The sequence below is a fragment of the Hyaena hyaena genome, unplaced genomic scaffold, assembly GCF_003009895.1.
Source record: "Hyaena hyaena isolate Hyena2069 unplaced genomic scaffold, ASM300989v1 scaffold_38, whole genome shotgun sequence".
Classification (NCBI taxonomy): domain Eukaryota; kingdom Metazoa; phylum Chordata; class Mammalia; order Carnivora; family Hyaenidae; genus Hyaena; species Hyaena hyaena.
This window is the reverse complement of record NW_024080670.1, coordinates 4,917,282-4,939,960: the sequence shown is the minus strand read 5'-3', so window position 1 is coordinate 4,939,960 and position 22,679 is coordinate 4,917,282. Positions and strand designations below refer to the sequence as shown.

The 22,679-nt window shown below is 56.2% G+C and overlaps 2 protein-coding genes across 10 annotated transcripts in view; one reads left to right on the top strand and one right to left on the bottom strand.

The window, feature by feature from the left end:
- ANGPTL2 (angiopoietin like 2) overlaps nt 1-7,428 on the bottom strand; it is a 33,372-nt gene extending 25,944 nt beyond the window's left edge. Inside the window, exon 1 of the mRNA XM_039229491.1 lies at nt 7,057-7,428. The gene's annotated coding sequence lies outside the window, so the exon portion shown is untranslated. The remainder of the gene's footprint in view (nt 1-7,056) is intronic.
- The window catches only part of RALGPS1 (Ral GEF with PH domain and SH3 binding motif 1), a 272,375-nt gene that overhangs the window by 171,499 nt on the left and 78,197 nt on the right, over nt 1-22,679 (top strand). The gene's annotated exons all lie outside the window — the stretch shown is intronic.

Sequence of the window (22,679 nt, the reverse complement as noted above, 5' to 3'; positions counted from 1 at the left end):
CCAGATTCAAGCCAACTCTTGGGGTGGTGCCTCATCACCAGCCCAGGCTGTAGTGCTGTGTGAGAGGCTCTCAGAACCATCCCCCGCCCCCTGCTGTCACCAGCCCTGCGCCATCATTCTGTGATCACTGAAGGCCAAATAGGAGTCCAGGCCAGGGGCTCTGCAGGGGGCCCGAGAAGCGGGCTCTGCTGAGGCGGTACAGGAGCGTGGAGTTGCCGCCTGGCCCCAGCTGTGCCCGGCTGGCCCCTGACACCGGCTTTGGGGAAGCTGGGAACCTGAGCTGTGCCCGAGTGAGTCTGTGAACCTGAGCAAGAATTGTGGTTGTTATAGCAACATCAGGACAGAAAGGAAAAACCCAAAACTTCAGGGTTGACAGTTTTTCCTACTAAAGCTGGTTGAGATATGTGATGTGCCGGTGGGGTGGTACCCAAACCAACTGGTAATCCAGGATGTGGGAGGGATCCAGATAAAGGAAAATTCCAGAAGAAAGGGCACCAGAGGGTCCCGCTGACCACATGACCAAAGACGCGGATAATAACACCCCTCGTTTGTTTGCGATAACCTCTCGGGTGCTCAGTGTGGCCTTTCTCATCAGCGCTTACAGCCCTACGTGCCAGGTCGGCCCCACTTGAGGCCTGCTCTCTTATGGAATTATTAATAGCACCACCTTTTACTTTCCAACTGGGTACCTATTGGGTGTTCTAATTGGGTACCAATCTTTATGGTCCCCTTACACCTAGAAGAGAAGTATCAGCATCTGCATTTTGCAGTAGAGTAAACCCAGGTCCAGAAAGGTCAGGTGACCTGCCTAGGGTCCCTTGGAATAAACAGCAGGACTGGGATTCATGCCCCCGCTCCCATCAAGACTGTTTCTCTGGCCAGTAGGAACCAAAGGTGTCTGTCTGTCTGCTTCATGGTCGGGACGCAGATTGCTTCTCAGTCACCGTGGACTGAATCAGTAGAAAATGGCTTTCAGGTCAGTACAAAGGGGAGTTTTGTTGGATGCTAGAAACAGCTTCCTGGCTATCCAAGTGGCGAGGTCCCCAAACGGGCACCTAGGATGAGCAGTGGCATCCTCACCTTAGGAAACCTGAAGGGACTGTGCGTCACTTGTCCCAGGTGATTCACCGCCAGCCCTGGGGGCCAGGGAGGGAGTGGCCACATCTCCAACCGCCATCCCCTCCCAGCCCAGGATCCTGTGATTCATTCCCCACCAGGAGCCCTTGTGGGCACCCAAGGAGTCGAGAGCCAGTTCCCAGACCTTGCCAGCTCAGCTCTCGTAAGACCTTCAGACGAGCCTTTTGTCCGCGCATCCATCCTCCCATCCCCGACCCTTCCCCACCAGCCAGTCGTCATGCGCTGCTACAGCCTGGGTCCAGCCCCGTCTTGGGTGGCGGGAACACAGGCATGAGCCAGAGAAGCAGATAGTGTCGGATCAGACAGATTTGCCCGGAAGAGAGCAGTTGTGTGTGTGTTGGGGGGGGCCAGGAGGGGGGGATGTGTTTCTCATGCTCCTGTCACTGGTGAGCTGCTGGCTCGAGGGAAGGGCTGAGTTCATGGAGAGGCGGGTTGTGGTCATGCCGTGAGATCATAGGGCAAGAGGGGATGTGGTTTAGGCCGCGGGGAGCTGGCCGCCTTTGCCGGGGGACAAGGATGCTGCTGTTGCTCTGTCACGGCGCGTTATTTGGGATCCCTTTTCAAATTCCCCCAAAGCCCGCGCTCCGAGCCCTTTGTGCCAGGAGCCCCAGCCAGCAGAGAAGAGGCGGGGAAGGCCTGCAGCAGCCATCTCAGAGCCCGGCTTCCGAGTTGGCTGCTGCGTTTCCGGCGTGTGCTCTGGAGCCCTGGAACCGGGGGAATGTCACATGAGGGGAAGAAGCCAGGGACCGGGGCACACAGTGCTGCCTGGGCCTGGCTTCCTGGGGACTCTGGACCTCGCCTGGAGCTACTCTGCTAGGCCAGGCTGAGTGGTTGGCACCCGAGGCCGCCTCGGCCTGTTGGCACGGGCTCATCCCTGGAGACCTGGGACAAGCCCGCTGTGTGCCTATCTCACAGATCGCAGGGACTCCGGAAGGTAGGCCCCGTGTCTGTTCTCATGTCACAGATGAGGAGACAGAGGTTAAGGATGAAGTCACTTGCCGATGGCCACAGAGCTACCAAGCGGCGAGGCCGGGCTCAGAGCCAGGCTTGTCCACCCCGGAGCCTGGTTGCTTACCCAGCCAGTCCTAACTGGCCGCCCTGCCCTTGGCCCCTCTCTTCCCTGCCCTCTCCGCTGCAGGCAGCCCCAGGCCTGTCTTGCTAAAGCTCGCATCTGGTCGTATCAGTGTCCTGCTTAAAAACAGAGCGTCTCTGGTCACGCTCCCTGCCTCTGCACATGCTATTCTTTTCTGCCGCAGCACCTTCCCCTGTGTCTTGCCCGATGCATTCCTGTCTCCCTCTGTCAGGTGACCTCACGAGCCTACCTCCCTGTGAAGCCACTGTCCACAGTGAGGGCCCCTCCACCCCAGCCCCTGAGGGTGGCTGTGGCTGCTTCCTGTATCCATTCCAGCACCTAAGACACAGCTCATCTGGCTGTGCACTGAATACCCAATAGCCAGCATGGCATTTGGGTCCCTAAATAGGACTTCAGAGATTCCATTCATTCGTTGAGCATTTCCCCCATTCCAGTCACTGTAATGGGGCTGGAGGTAGAACAGGAGTGAGGTGGGTCCCTGTTCTCCAAGGGCCCACAGTAGTAGGTGGGACAGAAAGCAGGTGCAGTGGTTATCAGTACCCTGATGGGGCGGCTCAGGGGGCCGTAGGGGAGCACCAGTCCAGCTGGGGAGCTGAGGCTGGGGGGACACAAGGTGGGGGTAGAGGCACCCCAAAGGAGCCTTGGCTGCACAACACAGAGGGGAATTGTGTGGCACCGTGGGGCTGAGAGCCTTGTTGTCTGGGTCTGAGGCTGGCTGGCTTGCTTCATTTGTTCATTCGTTCGTTCATTCATTCATTCATTCATTCATTCCACACATCTCTTCTCTGCCTGGCCCTGAGTACTGGAGGGCGAGCAACGACCAAGAGATACAGCCCTTCCCTCGTGGAAGTTGGACCGGGGCTGCCTCGGGCAGGACTTTGCCGGTCCCTGGAGCTGAGTGGGTCCTTAGGCACCTCTTGGCGATAACAACAGACTTCCTTCTGGGCTTTTCTTAGGTGGTGTGGGGCCTGCCTTTCTGGAGGACTAGGCAGCAGGGAGAGGCTGAGGATCTGGGGCCCCTGGGCCCAGGACAGGCTGGTCGGTTTCACCCGAGAGTAAACCTAACACAATAGCTCGATTGTGAGCAGCCTGGCTGCCCCCACCCGACATGTGAACATTTCTGTGATCAGACTGTGTCTTGCCATTGATGTACACATGTAGCGGGACATTGTCATGTTTTAACTGCCACTGCCCCCCACCCCCGGCTGTTATTAAATCAGTCATATGGTTTACAGTCAATATGACAGAATATGGCTTTGTCATTGAAACTACCCTCGGCATGAGGTTCTGATGTGACCTATCTGTCACCACCAACTCCAAGTCACCAGTGGCTGAATAACCCTTCTATTTGGGGTGTTTTCTATAAATTCACAGAAAAGAATGCTGTTCATTGACTTGCTTCATTCTTGAGAGTTCCCTAGTGTGTGTCTGTCCAGGATGGCAGCGGCCTGGAGTAGAGGGAGTCTAGATCTAGGTTTGAATCCTTGCCTTTTGGCTCACTTGGGGGAGGGGGGTGCGGGGGGGGGGAGGGAGTGCTTGTTGGCAGAGGTGCTGCGGCCTCTGTGCCTGTTTCCTCTTCTGTAAAACGGGGATGATACCACCCACCGCAGCACCACCCAGCCCCCTCTTTGCAGGTCTGTCCCTGTTGTACATTTGTATGGTTGTTAGATCCACCTTCTGGCTCCTTTTCCTGGGCCACAGGCCCTGAACACAGCCCCTCCTCATCGGCTGTTTGTCGAGACCATTTCCGATGAAGTGGACTGTGATTCAGAGAGGCCGGAAGCTGGATGGACCTGCCCAGGGCCGGCTGCTGCTGTTTGTTCTAACGTAGCTGCCGGTTGCTATCTCCCTGCCATCTTGTCAAGATTGCTCAAGCGTGGCCCGGTGCGGACGTGAGGACCTGCGCTCTGATTCCACAGCCATGGAGGCTCCACGTAGGGACGCAGGAAACACACAAATGGTCCCTCGGGTGCACGGGATGTTTGCCCGACGCTCTGCCCCTCCGAGCCGGTGCCAGGGTCCCCTGGAGCTGTGTAGCTGTGTGGAGGCTCATCTGTGGGACGGATGGCCATACGCCTGCTCTGTCTCAGAGGCAGGCTCCTTTGACAAGCAAGTGATGCATCAAAATCGGGGAGGCACGTGGTTTTCAGATGGCGCAGTGTAAACATTCTGGGGACGGCAACCAGAACAGACTTGGCTGCCAGGGGACTCGGTGATGGGGTCGGGAAAAGAGCAGTCTGGACACCTTGAACAGGGCAGGGGAGTGAGTTGGGGAAAGACATAGACTTTGGAGCTACACCCGCATAATTACTGATGGTGTGACCTTGGACAAGTTACTTAACATCTCTGAGCCTTAGTTATCTCGGCTGAAAAATGGGACCCTAAAACTGGGGTTTATTGAGGGTTGTATCGAGGATGAAATGAGATAACGATTGCCTTACTTAGCTTGGCAGGTACTCGGTAAATCACTGTGGGATGGAGGGGTGGATGGAGAGATGGCTTCGTTGCTCTGGCCATGAGCTGACAGTGGTACCATGCAGTCCCACATTTTGTCTGTTCCACCATGACTGCCTTTACTGAGGAATAATTAATCCAATTTCTGCTAGTCTGGCCTTTGAGGTCAATCAGCGCCTCTGCCCAGCCTGGGCTACCCAGGGAACACAGGGAGCCGCCACGGCCCCGGGCCAGAGCCGGGCAACGGGCAGCTCCTGCAGCCCCAGAGGCCTGTGTTAGAGACGCACATGTTTAGCATCGGCTTTTCAAACTGCTTCCAAGAGTTCGGGGAATCCACTGAGACCTCTGGGAGCCACAGGAGAGAAGCGTCAGCTGGTCTGAGACCCACCGGCCTTGGCTGCCATAGGGTCAGGCTTGGCGATGGAGATGGAGTGGGGGGAGGGGTCCTTACTGCTCCCTCCGCACCCCCAGGACGGGCCCGGCATTGGTCTTCTTGCTCTGTAGACCCCCTTCAACATGGAGGTAGCTCATTTCCTCACCTGCTGCGGTTCTGGCAGGAGACCAGCAGGCAGATGAGTAGTGCCCGTGTGCAGGGAGGGTGCTCTTGCTCTGAGGTTTGGGTCAGATGTACCCAAGGTGCTCTCGTCGGTGTGTCTGTACCCCCCTTTGTGTGGACACAATGACCCAAATGGACATGCTACCGTTCAGTCCAGAAATAAGGGCCCCCTCAGCCTCCTGGGAGGACCCCCAGTGTGGGTGGTGGTCGTGGACACCACATGGGCTCTGCCTCATGGGATTTCCAACAGCCCTGGCAGGATGTCCAGGGTAGAGAGAATCCGGGTCTCTGCTCTTCTGTCTCTGCCACTCTGACTGTCATGGGTTCACAACACTCAGTGATTAACATTTTCTGAGGGTTTGCCACACAGCAGGCACCACGTAAAGGCCTTCCCAGACATGGTCCCATGTGCTCCTCCTAGAAAGCAGTGGAACGTGGTTCAGAGTGCTGGGTTCAAGTCCTGGTGATTGCACTTACTAACCATGTGGCCTTGGTCACATTACATAACCTTTGTGCCTGTTTCCTCACCTATAAAGTGGTGATGAACAGCAGTACCTGTGTCACAGGTTGTGAGGATCCCTCGAGCTGGTTAGCTTCTGGCTCAGGCTAAGTGCAACGTAAGTGTCAGCAGTTATTAAGTGAAGGGTAATATTATTATCCCAGTTTGCAGAAAAGGAAGCAGGTTTAGAGAGGCCAAGTATTCTTAGCCAGAGTCCCGTGGCTCCTGCATAGAAGAGGTAGGATTTTAACCTAGGCCATGACTAGGGCACTACTCTTCCTCAATTTGTAAAAATGCATGTGGGCACGTGGGGAGCATTTGGCCAGCTTCGGAAGTGGTATTCTCAGCTTTCCTCAGAGCCCTGCTGAAAGGAGAGCCTTCTCTAAGTAACCGAACTGGCCCCTGGGAGCTCTCATAATCCCACAGCCGAGGCAATAGCTGACCCATGACACACATATCACAGAAGGAGAAGGGAGGGATCAGTGAAGAATTTCTGTTTGGAAATGTTATCTAATGCTGAGTGCTTTCAAGGGACTCGGAATGTGGAGCCCACGCTGTACCCCCTGCCAGGGTACCAGGGAAGCCTGATCCTCCCCTATTTCCCGGCTACGTACAGTCTGCTGGAGAGCTGGGCTCCCATCTGGTGCTCGGCGGGGTCGGGCGCCCGTGGACGTGCGGGGAAAGCCCCAGCAATGGAAAGCTCTAGCTAACGTGTCCCCTCTAGCTCGGGGACACGAGCACCCCTTTGGTGCTGTCCTGCCCCAGCCAGGGGTGGGGGTGGGGGGTTGAGCAGAGGCTGCTGGGCTGCAGGGAACTTTCTGAACAAGGGTTCCCAGCTCTGGCCGGACAGCATTTACTTTTGCTTTTGCCTCAGCATAGTCTCTGGCCAGGGTGCATGGGAACCCAAAACTTAAGAACAGCTTCCCACGTCCTTGGGCTGCCCCTCTCCCCCAAAGCACACACCTACACACAGGCACACGCTCGCGCACGCACCCCGGCTGTCGGGCTTTGCCCGGGAGCCGCCTGCCTTCACCCCAAAGGCTCTTTGTCTGAAGCAGAGTGGGGCTTGCTGATGAAGCCCCGGAGCCCCAGCCCACGGTCTCACGCCCCCAGAGCAGCTGCCCTCTGCCCAGGTGTCTGCACGTCCCACCCCAGGAGATGCCGTGTTTGGCTCCAAGTGAAAGCAGGAGTGCCCCGCTCTGGGGTCCAGCTGCACACACCCCCAGCTGGAGGGGTCAGGGTTCATGAACCCCAGACACGGGGTCAGCTGCTGCCTCTTGCCCCCTGTCCCTTGGCACCACAGTGCTGGCCCCTTACCTCTTCACGTCTGCTTGGCGTCCCGGGGCAGCTCCTCACATGCTTTACCCCAGCCGTCAGCAGGGCAGCCTGTCCATGGCCTCCAGGAGGGGTCCCCGAGTCGCAGGCCGGACTGGCCGCCGAGCAGCCCTGCCTCACTGGCCTCTGCCTGCTCTGCTCTGCTCCACAGCCGGGCTTGGGCCGGGGGATGGGGCGGGGGCTGGCCGGGGGTCCTGCTGGGGCTGCCTACAACCTGCCTCCTTTCCCGGCAGGGGCCAGCGGCTGCCTCAGTGCCATGCTCTGCAGGTCCGGGACTCAGGCAGGACGGCTCAGGGCTTGGGGTCCGTCCTCAGGCCGTCTGCAGCAGCCTCATTTGAACTCCCCACTCCTTTGTGGAGCCTTTACATGCTGCCGGAGGAAACTGTGAGCACAGCCTGACCCTGGTTGGCTGCAGGCACTTCTCTCCACCCACCAGTGCAAGAGGATCCCCCAGGCCCCAGAAAGGCTCCGGGCCTCCCCTCAGCCCCAGACAGAGGCGGGCCGCCCGGTGATGTCACACTAGCTCCGGCCCCAGCTGGCCCGGCCCCTCCCGCCCCAGCCCGCTTTGGCGGCCTCGGCGGCCCCCTCCTTCCCTGGCAGAGCAGCCTGGCCCGCCCGCCCCTAGCGCGCTCTGCCGAGGAGAGAGCTTCCCCTCTGACTCAGGTAATGGGCTTAGAGCTGCACCAGCTGCGCAGGCAGCAGGGAACAGGTCCTCCCCCTGGATGGCTCTCTCACCCCTGCCCTGCCCTCCCGGAACCCCAGTTGGGCAGGCAGGGCAGCCCCGCACAGATGGCCTCTCCCCACGGGTGCCCTTTGCAGAGGCCTGGCTCTCACCTCTAAACCCTGGGGAGGGAGCTCAAGGCCGTCTGCACAGAAGCCAGCAGGAGGGAGTGACAGCTAGCGGGAGGCGGTGGCCCAGGACCCTGGAAATAGCACCCGCCGGGGGCATGCACGGAAGTGCCCGTCACTTCCCACCTAGAGGACTTGATGAAGTCACGTCACCCATCTGGCATCCCTTTCATGCATCGGTGTAGGAGCTAAGACCAGTAACCTACCTCCACGGACTCCGTGGGGTCATGCGGGGAAAGAGCTTGGTGCAGGGCGCCTCGGTGGGCTGGACTCAGCGCTCGGGACTCAGGCGGGCCAGGGGTCGCACTCCCTGTGGCGACCTCGCATGGGGCTCTTCGAGAAGCACGTAATGGGGGTCCTCAGTCACAGAGTCTGTGAATGTTCGTAGAGTCAGAGCAGAAAGGAAAAGACAGCACTGGACCCCCATGAAGCGAGCGATTCTACAGACTTGTCCGCACCGGCAGGCAGAGAAGGGAGGCGGGCGAGTACCAGGAAGGGAGCAGCCGGGAGCAGCTGTGGGGGACACTGGTGATGACTCTTCTTTCCTCTTTATAAAAGTTGAGTGATGGGGGTGCGCCTGGATGGCTCAGTCAGTTAAGTGTCCGACTTTGGCTCAGATCGTCATCTCACTGCTCGTGGTTTGAGCCCCTCATTGGGCTCTGTGCTGACAGCTCAGAGCCTGGAGCCGGCTTCAGATCCCTTCCTCTCTGCCCCCACCCCCACCCCCCATCCCGCTCATGCTCTCTCTCTCTTTCAAAAATGAATAAACATTAAAGAAAAAAAAAGTTTAATGTTGAGGGATGATGGTGGTGGTGATGACGTTTGGGTACAAATCGGGAGAGAAACTTGGCCGGGATCCCCCTGCCGTCAGGCGTAGCTGGCCCCCAAGGGAGCAGTGGCGCTGTGGCTCCCCGCGCCTCGGGATTGCCGCTCCCGTCTTTGCAGGGAGCAAACTTCGTTTCCTGCTGCAGCTTCTTCCAGCCCCCACTCAGACTCCCTCCCTTTTCCGTCTGTCAGTCCCGTTTCTTTTTAGAAGGTAAGTTCTCACCAGAAGACCGCAATATCTTACAGGCTACAACCTTAGCCAGATGGTAGGAATGGACAGAAATGCTGCCCACAATCACCGTGGGGGGTTTCAAGATCAGCAGAAGTACATAGGATGGAGCTAAATCCTTCTCTTGGAGCAGCACCCTGTCAGCCTGGAGGCTGGCCTGCTCCCTTCTCTTCCCCTCCCTCCTCGCTCTCGCTGTCTCTCTTCTCCAGGATGTGTTTATTGGGAGGCAGCTCTGAGCCATCCTCATGGAGCCTGCAGTCAGGAGGGGAGACAGATAGACAGACGCATGAGAAGTGCTGGGTGCTAAGCGGGGATCTAGGTAGAAGGCCAGATGAAGTCTGGCAGGGCAGTCAGGGCAGGCTCCCCGGGGAGGTGGTGTTTCAGCTGGAACCTGAGGGGTAGGTAAGAATTAGCAGGTGCGAGTTGAAGAGATGATGGTTCTGAGCAGAGATGATAGAGTGTAAGGACTGGGTGGTAGATTGGCCCCAGCAATCAGCATTATCTCCTGGTCCAAATCGAGACCTTGACACTCCCTGCCATTGAGAGGTACGGCCACTGTCCCCTCCCTTTGTATCCTGGTGGGTTCGTGACTTACGAATGACCAATAGAATGCAGTGGAAATGACACCGCCTGCTCTCCAGGGCTGGGCGAGAACAGGCAGTCTGCCTTGTTCGCTGGGATGCTGTCTCCTGGAGCCCTGAGGCAAGCCAGACCTGAGAAATCCCGCTACCTGCAAGCCACCATGCGGGGGCCACAGGTACGACAGGTCCCAGCTGACAGCCAGCATCCACCCCCAGATGTGTGAGGAAAGCTGCCTCTCGATGATTACAGCCACGAGTTGCCCCCCCAGCTAGAGCCTTCCTGCTGAGGCCCTAGACATCAGGAGCCGAGCTGAGCCACCGTCCCGTCCCGGAGCTGAATCCCTGACCCACAGAATCCATGAGGGCTAGAAAACGGCTGTGCTAGGCTGCTGCGTTTTGATGGTAATTTGTTACACAGCAGTCGTAACTAGAGTTATAGGCAGCTCTTCCCAGGGGCCGAGAGAAGTACATTTGGCTGAGGAGAAAAGGGGAGTGTGGCAGAAGATGGGGCCTTGTTAGAGGTGGGACTTTATCCAAGGGTGGTGGGGACCCACTGGAAGGTTGGGGGCAACTTGCTTTTATTTCTGAAAGGCCCCGTCAGTCACTGAGTAGGCGAGGTTGGTGGGAGGCACAGACAAGGTGTCAGGAGCCCGTGGGCAGTGGCTGCTGCCATCCCGGTGAGAGGCAGTCGGAGACAATGGGACTTGCTGGGCCAGGAGGGTTCCCAGGACCCACCCTCCCCTGGGAACTGGTGTGGCCCAAGTTCCTGATGACTAGAGAAAATTTGCTTTCACAATTTGAAGTCCCCAGGACCCCATCACATCGGGGAGGCACACCAGGGTGGCCGGGCCCTGTCCCCTGCTTGCACCTCCCTGGCCCCTATGGTGGCCTTGGGCAGCCGAGGATGCTGCTAGAAGCTCGGGTTGTGGAGTCAGATTCTGGTTCTAGCACTCAGGAGTCCCATGCCTCAGTGTCCTCCTCTGTAAAATGGAGATGTTACAAGGACTGGCCTCCTAGGGCTGTTGAGGGAATTCAGTAAGACGTGACACGTGGAGTGTAGCGCACACTGACTAGTACGCAGTGCATACTCGGGGGTGGCCGTGGCCATTTCCATCCACCCCTTCTCTGGGCTGTGAGTCCCCTGAGCACCAGGGCAGGTGTGGGCGTGGGCCCTACCAAGCTCTCCTTCCGTACAGCTCCGGACAGCAGCAGAGGGAATAAATGAGTGACTGGCTGGGTAGGATGAGGGGCTATGGCTCAGAGTCTCACAGGCCTGGGCTCGGACCCCAGCTCTGTCAGCAACCTGGGCAACGTTCTTATTCTCTTGAAAACTTTGCTGCCTCATTAAGACGACGATAACAACATTAACAACAGGGGTGCCCGGGTGGCTCAGTCATTGAGCATCTGACTTTCGATTTCTCATGATCTCAGGGTCAGGTCGTGATCTCCAGGTCATTGCGATGGAGCCCCGAGTGGGGCTCCGTGCTGAGCGTGGAGCCTGCTTGAGATTCTCTCTCTCTGTGTCTCTGTGTCTGTCTTTCTTTCTCCCTCTGCCCCTCCCCCGGACATGTGCTCACTCTCTTGTGCGCGCGCTCTCTCTCTCTCTCTCTCTCTCTAAAAATATAAGTAAATCAAAAACGCTTACACATTCGATAAGTCCTTTTGGCTTGGCAGGACTTGAACTCCAAACTCCATCTTTGAGGCAGCTGCCGAGCTCCCTGCTTCCCAGCTACTGCTTTCTTCTGGGCTCCTCGGAGTCTCTCTCCGTGTGTATACAATTTAGGGATTAACTAAAGATTTCAGGGCAATTTGTACAGTAATTTCGGAGCTCCGCCTTCCTTAGCTATCTCCCTTCTGGCACTTTCCCCTTCAGTTTCCATCCTCAATGTCCAACTTCTTTCTCTTCTTCCCGGCCAGTAATACTACCGCTTTCTGTATCCTTTCCATCCTCTCCTCCCTGTATCACCACGAACCGGAAGTGTGCTGGTGTCTTCTCGCCTTCCAAAGACCGCGTGTCCTCTGGTTTCTGTTGCTTTGGGTTGTTGTCAAGTGCTTTCAAGCAGTTGTCTTTGTATACTGTTCGGATTTTGTCGTTGTTATCGACCAGGGAGCTAGTTCAATGCAGTCGACTCTTCCATTTTGGTAACTGGAACTCCCCACACCCCAGCCAGATCTGTCTTCTCCCCCAAACCTCCTGTGCTCCTGCTGCTGTCCGTGCCCTCGGTAAACCTGTCCAGCCAGTTGGTGCTTCTTCATGCAGTTCTCTGTCCTCCCTACTCTTGCTCATAGTCTGTTGGGAAATATCAGCCCCGATCATTCATAGATTGACTCAGCTCAGTGTGCCCAGCTGGCCACTAGAAGAAATGTGTTATTCCCACCAGCCTTGTTAGAGCACCTTCGACAGCTGCTTGTGATATGCGAGGCACCAAGCTCCACGTCTTCCAGACGTCATTTTTTCTCCTCTCATAACACGTGGGAGGGAGGTGTTACCATCCTGGTCTACTAACAGAAGACCGAGGCTTCGCAAAGTAAAGGTCCTCACGCCAGGCCACCCAGCTGGAAGGTACTGCGGCTGGGATCGAGCCCACATCAAAGCTAGCAGGCTCACAGTTGTCCCGAAAACAAGTAGCATCTCTTTAACTCAAACAGATTTTTTCTTGTTTTAAGTTCTCTGAAATCGGGAGGCCCCTTAAAGTGAACAGCATGTCAAGGGCTAATTGGTAGCACTTTTTCCTTTTCTCACTAGAACAGGACATTGTTAACAGTGGATGACTTCTCAGATTGGAGGTCAAGAAGGTATGGCCTTGTTAGCAATGGGACTCCAGTGAGGCTGGCCCGTGACTGAGGGACAAAGAAGCAGGTCTCCTCCTCTCCTGGTTATCCAGTCTTGGAAAGGCCCAGGGGAGTGTTGTCAGGAAGCCCGTGGAACTGCCAGAGGCCTCTCTCCCTCCAGATTTAATTCAACAGCTGCCTCTAAGCGGAGATGGAGCCAGTGGGCCCCCTCTTCTCCTGGAGATGCCGTGGCCGGGTCCTGTGACTTGCCGTCCCCATGTCTGGCAGGAGAGCCACGTGCTCCCCGGCCCTAGTGAGGAGTCTGGACACTTGTGTTTACAGGGAGATGCTAAGGCGGTGCTACTGTTCACGCTGCACTGCCTAGTGTCACAGAGGATGCCTGCACGTGGAAAGCCCTTTGAGGACACTGTGTCTGCTAAGTGCTTGCCAAATGAGTTTATCCAAAATGTCGGCACGGGATGTGTGCTCGGTTACGAAGTAGCTTTGAGAGCCTATCGTTGGCTCGTGTATGACCCATGTCACTCTCACTTCCCACCCCACTTGCCAGAAAGCAGACTCAGGGTGGCTCTTCTCAAGCGCACACATCACCTAACGGTCGGACGCATTTGCTGTTCAGTCAACAGATATTTATTAAGCTCCATCTGAGCACCAGAGTTTGGGCTCCAGGTCAATTTGCCCAGAGCCAATTTGCTGAGATGTTTGGTTGACTGGTTTTCATTTTGTCTTTATAACAGTCTTTTAAGGAATGTTTGATTGGCCTCATCTGCCCTCCTCTTTCTGCAGCTGATGCGGGGGCCTGTCCCCAAGAGGGAAGCCTGAGAAGCAGAGGGAGAAGAGATTTCATTCTAGCTCGCTGGTTGTCTCTGTATCGTCATAACAAACACTTGACGGAAATTTTCCAAAGCTGTTTAAAATCATCTTATCCTCCATAAAAATTTTAAAAACTGAGGCTTTTTGGAGCACCGTCTGTGTTGGACAGGATCTGTGTCCCGAACGGGAGATGAGGGAGGGGCTGCGGGTGGTTTTCTGGTCAGCGGGGGATAGACCACAGCCTCCGTGCAGACACCCTGCTGCGGTGCTCGTCCCCAGGAGCGGCTCAGCTACTGCTGATCTTGCTCATCTTTCCAGGGCCCCAAAGAGGCGGTGGAGCAGATGACTGAGGGCTCCTGGCAAGAGACCGATGAGGTGCGCTTCCCAGGCTGAGGCCAGGGAGGGGGCACCAGGCAGGTGACCGGTGTCAGCAGAAGGCCCATGGGCAAAGCCTGGGACTGTCCCGCCCTGGGCTCTGTCTAGAGCCTCTCACTATAGGACGAGCACATGGAAGCTCGTGATAAATGTCTGTTGAGCGGCTGTGTGGGAATGCGAGCCTTCGAAACACACTCTCTCTGTGTCACATCCAGGGTTTCTGACTCAGCGTCTCGGGGCCGAGGGCAGCGAGAGTGCTATTTGGGAGTCTGGCTAGAAGGAGATGGGAGAAGGGACCCAGGGTAAGAAAGGCAGCCTCCCTGCCACTGCGAGGCTGCGCCCAGACCTCCGAGGGGCTACGCCAGACCTGCGCCAAGCTGGCTCTGGGGGATCCCCTAAATTCCTACTCCACTGATCTGGCTCCCAGCTGCCCCCGTCTCAGCCCCGCCTGTTCCCCTTCCCACTGCTCCGTCAGCCAGGCAGGTGCGGGAAGGAGGGCAGTACCCACGCTCGGCATTCCTGCCACTTGTGGCTGAGACCGCAGAGGGACATCTGCTCAGGTTGCTGGCACGTGCAGGTGGATGATGGTCATGTTTCTGACATTAGCCCCTCTCCTCCGCACAGCAGGGCCACGTCCCAAAACGCTTTGGTATTTGTGATCTCCCTTGAGCCGCGCAGCGGGCCTGGATGCCAGGAGGGCAGCGATTATTTCCTCTTACAGACAAGGAAGAAGGGAGTGTGACAGTGTTACAGCCTCCAGGACAGTCCTCTTTTATTGTTTCCTGGGTATTGGGCGGTGTGCCTGTCACTTGCCTTCTCCCCAGCCGAGTCTCCCCGGCACCGGCGATGGGCAGGGCTCCCAGCCGGAGAGGGGATGGATGGCTTCCTAAGGCTCGTGCACTTCATCCTCCTGAGCTCCTTCCTCCTCTAAAAATATGAAAACTCATCTTCTATGACCGCATTGGTGTAAAGACAAATATGGTTTTTAAAAATTTTTTTTAAATGTTTTCATTTATTTCTGAGAGAGAGAGAGAAAGCGAGCGACAACATGAACAGGGGAGGGTCAGAGAGAGAGAGAGAGAGAGAGAGAGAGAGAGAGAGAGAGATACAGAATCTGAAGTAGGCTCCAGGCTCTGAGCTGTCAGCACAGAGCCTGACATGGGGCTCAAACCCACGAACCGTGAGATCATGACCTGAACCGAACTCAGATGCCCAGGCACCCCATGACAAATATGTTAACATGAAATATTAAAGCACGTGCTGGCCTAAAATTTCACTCTTTATTCTCATTCTAAAAGAAGTTAGAACATTTCTGGGAGCCCCCAAAAGTATCGTGAGCCTTACGCACTGTGTGTGCTGTGCTTCATGGATAGCTCAGCCCCGACTCTAAGTCCCCGCTCCCTTACCCACAAACCAAGAATCCAAAAGCTCTAGAAAAACAGCAAGCTTTTTTCGAAAGTTTGGCTCAAATTCATTTGGAGGCAAAATCTGACTTGAATCCGCGTGAGGTTCTGTGTAGTCCTCGAACCACTTGATATCCCCTCCCATGTGTTTAGGGAGCCTCCCCGACTCGGCAGCGGGGTCAAAGGACAGGTGGCCTGGCCTCTGCACCACATCACATGCTGACACTGTCTGACCCTCCCCCGCCCCCCAGCGGACGCCTTTGCCTACTCCCTGCTCTCCTCTCCTGCATCATAAGTTCCTCGAGGACAAGACCGTGTTATGTTCATTTCATAAATGCAGATATTGATCATTCCTTCATAAACCCATCATTTCTCTTTTCTTAAAGGGCCTATAGGCATTAGCCATTTACTAGTTTATAGCTGGGGTCCAAACCCACTGTGAGTGTGTGATTAGGACGATGCAGTCCCTGGCGGGTCCCGAGCTGCTCCCCAGAAGCAGATATGAGGGAGATGTGCACATGGGTCCCCGGAGGAAGAGGTGGGAGACAAGTTCAGGGGAAAGAATAATAAGAGACAACGCTGGTCGACCACTCCTGGGACGCAGGCTCTGTGCTAACCGTTCATGCACCTGATTTATCCCCACAACAGCTCCATGTGGTAAGAAGCTTCCTTGTCCTCCTTTGAGGGCTGAGAAAATTAGGTTAGAGAGCCTCAGTAGCCTGCCGGAGGGTGTTTAGCGACGGGAAGATGGGGCAAAGGCACAGCCCTGGGCACATGGACCTCAGGTTCTGGTCACACCAGGTGTCACCCGGCTGGTGCTTGAATGCAGCCCAGCTCCCAGAGAGCAGCTCTGAGCCCCAGGCCAGCGAGGGCTCTCCCCAAAGGTGGGGGGAGCTGTTTTCACGACACCTGGGGGACACCTGAGGCTCACGCAGCACTGAGACAGGAGATGTGGGGCTAGGTGACCAGCTGCTGCAGAGCACAGCGGAGGCTTGCCCACCGTTCCCGTGCAGCACACCCATCCTGTTACCCCACCGATGTTGATGGAGTATCTGCATGGTGCCAGAAATGAGATCATTTGAAAGACTGATGGGACCAGTTAATGGAATAGGGAAAGATGGGGTGGGTGGGAGCAGATTACTATCTGCTCCACAGGGTGTCAAGGCAAGTTTCTGAGAGGGAGGGTCATGTGAGCCAAGGCCCCGGTGACTGGCAGGAAGGAGCCCTGCATAGGGAACAGCACATGCAAAGTCCATGGGATGAGAATGAGCTCGACCTGTTTGAGGAATGGAAAGGCCAGTGTGACCAAGCAGCAGGAACAAGCGGGAGTGTGCGGGTTGGGGGGCAGGCGAAGTGAGAGGGGCAGGCTGGGGCAGGTCCTGTACGGCCCCCTAGGCCAGGCGAGGCCTTGGGGTCCAGTCCAGAGCGCAGCGCAGGCCCTGCAGGGTTGCACACAGGAAAACATTATGCTTTGTTTTCTGTTTTCTCAGTGTCCCTCTTGGTGCTGGGTGGAGAGCGGTCCATGGGGGAAAGAATGGAACTGAGAAAACCATTAGGAAACTGGAGGGGCTGTCCAGGTGCGAGGCCAGGCAATGGGCGCCGGGGCAGTGTCGAGGACACAGTGACCAGTGGCCAGAGTCAGAATAGATTTTGGAGGAAGACTTGACAGGAGCCCAGCGTGACTCGCATGTGGTGAGGATCAAACTGCACTGTTTAACACCTTGAAGATTTGCCACTTGGGCACCCTGGAAACAGAGCCCCAGGAGCAGAGTAGGGACCCACAGCTGGGACTTTCGTGTCATGTTGGCCAGTGCACACCCTACACAGCTGTACGTGACAGCCCTGACCACAGCCAGCACTGACAGTTAGGCGCTGTCCTCCAGGAGTGTGGGGAAAATGGGTGACAGCAGGGAGGTAGAGCAAGGAGATGCCACCCCAGGCACCCCCCGAAATACTTGGGGCAGTTGGGAATGAGGTTGAGGGACTGCAGTTGTGCTGGGAGAATCTATAGAAAAGGCTTGGATGGCAGTTAGTGTTCTCACATGCTGGCGCAGACTGGAAGAGTCCTGTGACGAAGCCCACTTCTTGAGCTAGTTTGTTCTCATCCTTGAGGCAGCTCCTGACATGGAGGCCAATATCTGGAGACACACAGTGAGCTCAGGGTCTCCCTGGGCTTGCCAGGAATTGCCTTCAGCACAGATGCGTGGGTCTGCCGCCCCAAACCTAGAAGGGGGGCTTTGCAGCAGGCGCTGTCAGGGGGGCGCAAGAGCTTCCTAACGGTGGCCCTGGAAAATCAGAAGGGATTGTTCCTGCACCTTCCCTGGTTAAAGACTCCCAGGCCTGCCCTAGGTTCTCCAGCTAGTAGGTCGGGGGTGGGTCATCTCAGGGACTCCCACCCAGGGCCCTGCAGGGGGTAGGGCAGCGGGTGCACAAGGCTTCCTTCAGTCCCACCAGCCTCCCTCCCATCCTCCCCGGGCCCGGCCAGATAGATCCCAGCTCTGAGGCGGAAACCCTGGAGGGCAGGGGGCAGGGTTCCCTGATCACTGGCCACCGTCTCCTTGACATCACCCTGGTATTTCCAGTTGCTGCCCCACCCTGCCTTGTGCCCAGCGGCTGACCTGGACTGGGTCCCTTGCCTCCTGGCTTTGGATGGGGTTTGGCCAATGGCAGGTGCCGGCAGGAGAGGAAGGGGTGGGGGGAAGCAAGGACAGGTGTGTCTTGGTGCCACGGGAGTCAGCCGGCCCGGGTTTGGGTTCTACCTTTCCCTCTTATTAAGCACGTGACTTCCGAGATGTACCGGTCCTCTGCCTCTGCTTCCTCATCTGAAAGTTAGGATAGCGGGCACCTGGGTGGCTCAGTTGGTTAAACGTCTGACTTCGGCTCAGGTCATAATCGGGCAGTTTGCAAGTTTGAGCCCCGTGTCGGGCTCTCTGCTGTCAGCGCAGAGTCCACTTGCAGTCCTCTGTCCCCCTTTCTCTCTGTCCCTCCCCAGCTTGTATGTGTGCAGGTGCTCCCTCTCAAAAATAAACATATAAAATTAAAAATAAAATAAATAAAACAAAACAAAATAATAAAATCTGGGATAGCAATACCACCTGCCCAGGATAGCTGGGAGAAGTAAGTGAATTAACGTGCAGATCTCCTAGCACGGTGCCTGGTACATAGTAGGTGCTCCATACATGCTGGCCCTCTTCCTTTAGTAAGCTGGAGCCCCATTATCTTGGACTTCCAACACATTTGGGTCTTCTGAAGGTCACTAATTTATTTTATTGTCTCTCCAGACAGTGTCCCCTAGCTCCCCTGTTCGGTTTGCCTGTCACTGTCCTCAGAGCCACCCCCGCAGAGCCTCACCACGGTCCTGTGGCCAAAGAAGCGCCCCAGCCTTTGTGTGCAGCCAGAATCTGCAGCTGGCTTAACCCAGGAAAGCCATTTCTTCAGCACGGCGCAAGCAAGCTTGTGGAAGGCGCACATGTACGCAAGAATTCAGAATGTTTATTGAGCACTTACTTATCTTCCCCAAAACCCTGGGAGTCAGGTTCTTTTATTTTTTTGCCATTTTCAGGTGCAGAAACTGAGGCTTAGGAAGTTCCCTGACTTGCCCACAGTCCTACCCTGAGCAAGGCCAGGCCTCTCAGCCCCCGGGTTATCTGTCTCTGTCACAGACCCCAGGGACCAGGTCATTTCAGATAATCGAGTCGATCGGGAAGCCATGAGGCTGTTTCCTTAATCATCTGATGTTTAAAATTTTTTTAAAAATCCATTCTCATTAAGTTTTTCATACTGACTCACGCGCATACACACACATGTGCACGCGCGCACACACGGGCACACACGTGCACTAACCTCCATGAATCCTGGTGAATCACGATACTGGCCTCTCCTCGGTGACTCAGTCATCTCCGGGAGACTAGCTTTACTGCAGGCACAGGGCGGAGGGCACTGTGTGCCCTGTCAGCCCTGGGGGCCACAGGCAGCTGTGTTTGTTGTTGCTTTCCTAGCTCTCCCGCCCATGGCAGCCATCTCCCTCCCTTCCTGGCCTCCCCATTCCTCTCCTGGTTTGTTGCTTCTTGCCAGCGAAGCCCTAGAAACCCAGCCCAAGCTCTTCTAAATGAGAGGAGCTGGGCACCGCACTCGTCTCAAGGGCTCTCCTGTGGGTCATGTCCATGATACCCGGTGCCCAAACTTGATCGCATCAGTTTTGGGCGCATGAGAGCTATGGCCTTACAAAATACCTACCATCTGTTACACGCTCAGTGTGTGCTTGGCGTGGGGGTGTTGGGGGTGGGGAGAGGTCTTTTACATGGATTATTTCATCAAATCCTCAGAAACGGAACCTTCCTGGAGGTTTGATTCTGTCTTCCATTTTAAGCAATGAGGCAGCTCAGGCTCAGAGAGGCTAGGGAGTCCACTCACAGCTACACAGCCAGTAAGTGTCAAAGCCAGGATTTGGATCTGGGCCAGTCTGAATCCAGAGTCCACAGCTGTCACAGGCCTTGAGTTCTCTGACTTCCCAGCGATATGAGGGTGGGCAGCTTAGGAGACCCTCACTGACCCTCACTCCTTCACGTCAATGCTGTTTATTCCCAGAATGATGATGCCATTTGAGACTAATGTCGTGTGCTTGTCTCATCATGGGCACTCCAAGTTACATTCGCCGTACTTGTGACTGTAGCACATCTCAGGTCAGTGGTCCACAGGCTTCAGGGGCCTCAGCATCACCTGAGGGCTTGTTAAAGCACCGTTTGCCAAGTCCCACCTCACACTTTCTGATTCTGTAGGTCTGGGGTGGGGCCTGAGAACCTGTGTTTCTAACAAGGAACCATGAGAACCACGTTGTAGGAATCATTGCTCGAGATAGAGGAGTTTTCCAAGAAGGTGTGGGGGGGAGGGAACAGGGACCATCGCCTACTTTTGATGGCTGTTTGTGTGAGCAGATCTGGACATGTATGGGGCCGGGAAAGTGTGGTTTGGCTTTTCGCACCCATTCCCTGGGAGCTGGCTCTGTCTTGCTGGTCTTACCCTTTCCCTCCCCTACACCGGACACCTGCGGGTCAAGACCTGGGAATATGGAGTGTTTAAGCAGCATGACGATGTCTGGACTGGGAAATGAGGTTCATTTGACCAATTTCATGAACATAATTTCCACTTGCTTTCCTGGTATAGGATAAGAGGTAACAGGCACATGAAAAAGATAATAAATCATCTTGCAGAAATTACTTCTATAAATTCTCCATCTCTTACCCCCACCCCTGAAAGCATCGACAAGGCCACGCATATTGCCTTCACAATTGTGATACTAGGTTTATTTGTATGATGCCGTGACTGGCGTGCCCCCTCCTCAGCAGCCTGTAGGGGCAGGGCGGGCCACCGCGTCACTCCTGGTTCCTGAGCGCCCTGCACGGGGCCTGGTACACAGCAACAGGTGCTCCGCTGAGGTCGTTGTTGGAGAGCCTGGCGGCATAGTGGCAGGTGCTGGAGCCAGAGGGACCTGGTTTGAGCCCGAGGCCTGCCCTTCCTAATTGAATGGCTTTGGGCAAGTAACTTACACGGGCCTTTGTTTCCCCTTTCTGAATAGGAGATGGTAAAAATAATACCCTGTGTTTCATGGGGCTGCTGTGAGAATTAAATGACATGAAGTATCCACAGTGCCTGCCACACAGTCCTTTATTTTCCCTTGGTCGTCATCCTGCTAGGCAGGCCGGTGCACTGGTGTGAGTGTGGGCTCTGGAACCACAGGTTCAAATCCCGGCTCCGCCGCTCACTAGCTGTGTGGCCTCGAGCAGCAATTTGTGTCCTCTCTCTGCTTCAGTGTCCTCATCCGTAAAGCAGGGGATGAAACGGCACCCGTGGCACCGTTTTTGACCAGTGAGGACTCGTGCACAAAAGGCTGAGCCGTGGGGCTGGTCCACAGTCTCTGCTGACTCTATCCTCTTCCACATCTGCAGAGGGGGCGGGAGCGCACGGGGCAGGCAGCTCCGCCACAGGAGGGGGACACAGGTGGAGGGGCACAGTAGCCCCGGGGGGCTGCCCTTCTCGTGATGCCCACCCCCAGCCCCCGGGGAGAGAGGAGAGCGGCAGGGCAGGGACCCGCTCCCTGAGAAAAGCCATCGCTGGCCTCTGCGCCGGGGAGCCCCTGTCTCTGGCAGCGGCTCAGTCTTCATCTGCTTTTGATTACTCTCACGAGCCCGGGAGCGTGCCGCGGTGGCGTCCCCCTCCGCAGAGCCGCCTCGGCCTGCAGACGTCAGCCCCTCTCCGCTACCTGCCAGGCTGGGGCTGCGTGGGGTGGGGTGCCCCCGCCCGCCTGCCCGCAGGCCTGCCATCGCCTTTCTTCCTCTGCCAGGCTCACTCCGGGCAGCCCTGGGCCTGGCCCTCCTCCCGGGCATTGTCAGAGGAGCTTCCAACACCTCGAAATCCCCCCGGGGGAGGGAGGACCCTCCCCGTCCCCTTTAACGTGGAGCGCAGACGGCCCCGGTTTCTATGTGTGCAGAGCGCTTGGTAAACAGAATGCTTGAGCCCTGACTTGCTGGAAGGGGCAAATCCCAGCTGACGCCCCAGACGCTCAGCCTATTTTGGGCCTGGGCTCTCCCCCGCCGAGGTCTGTGGTCAGAGTGTTCATCATGCACCCCCTCCCCGTGCCCACCGTGGGGGTTGAAGGGCCGGAGGAGCCAGTTTCACGTTCCTTTCCTCCTGGGGCACTGGTCCCGCAGGCTGTCCCGGCCCTGCGCCTGGGCTGCGCCCACGGATGCCTGGTCTGCGCTTAGTAAATGCTCTTGTCCCCACTCCCCCCGTGAATGCTGTGATTCAGCACACACAGAGAGGAGCTTCACTTAAGAAAGAAAGTATTCAAGGCCGCCATCCAGCTCGGGCAGGCGCCGGGAGACAGCTGTTAGTTCCTGCCCGGCTGGACTCGCAGGACCGCGTACCCTCCACACAGAGGGGTCTCTCCTTCGTCTTTTTCTTTTTCTTTTTCTTGAGACCCACAGTCTCCTTTGGTTACTGGACCAGATGCAGTTTAAATCTGTGTTCAGAACACCCCACTAATAAGTAGCAGATTAATCGTCCTGGAATTGGGAGAACACCACCCATTCCACCAAATGTGTCGGAGGCCTCTGCGTTCCAACTCTGCGGGAGCGGGAGCAGCCTCAGGGACCCCGGCTCAGTGACCTGCGGGCCTTTCTCCACCTGAGACCCCTTCTGTGTTGCTTGCTGACTCTGGGTCCTGAAAACGCCCATCAATAATAACAGCCACCATGTCCACCGTGAAGTTTACGGTCTCTGTGTGCCGGGTGCAATGTGAAGCTCTTTATTATCTGAAGGAGCCCACAGCTCCCTGAGGGGCCAAGAGTAGACTCTTCTAATCTCCACTGTGTAGATGAGGAAGTGAGTCCTAAGACGAGTCGAAAGTCTTTCCCAGGGTCACTCAGAGCGAAGTCTTGCCCCGAGAACTGACTCGGATCTTGGTTTCTCTGCTGTCGTAATATAAACTGTCTCTGTGAAACATGCTGCTTGTATTACGTGAAAATAAATGCCGTACCCCTTTATGATTAATAGCCGTATAGCCGCCTGGACCTTCCGAACTGCTGAGAATAGCTTGCTGATGATTGCTGGGACAAAACCCGGGTGATGGTTTTCTGCCCCCCTCCCCGGGTCCAGGGCCCAGGCCCCTTCCCCACACCCACTCCCGTGAACCCCAGACGGATTCTCTGACCAAGAGAGACATCCTGGACTCACAACAGATGT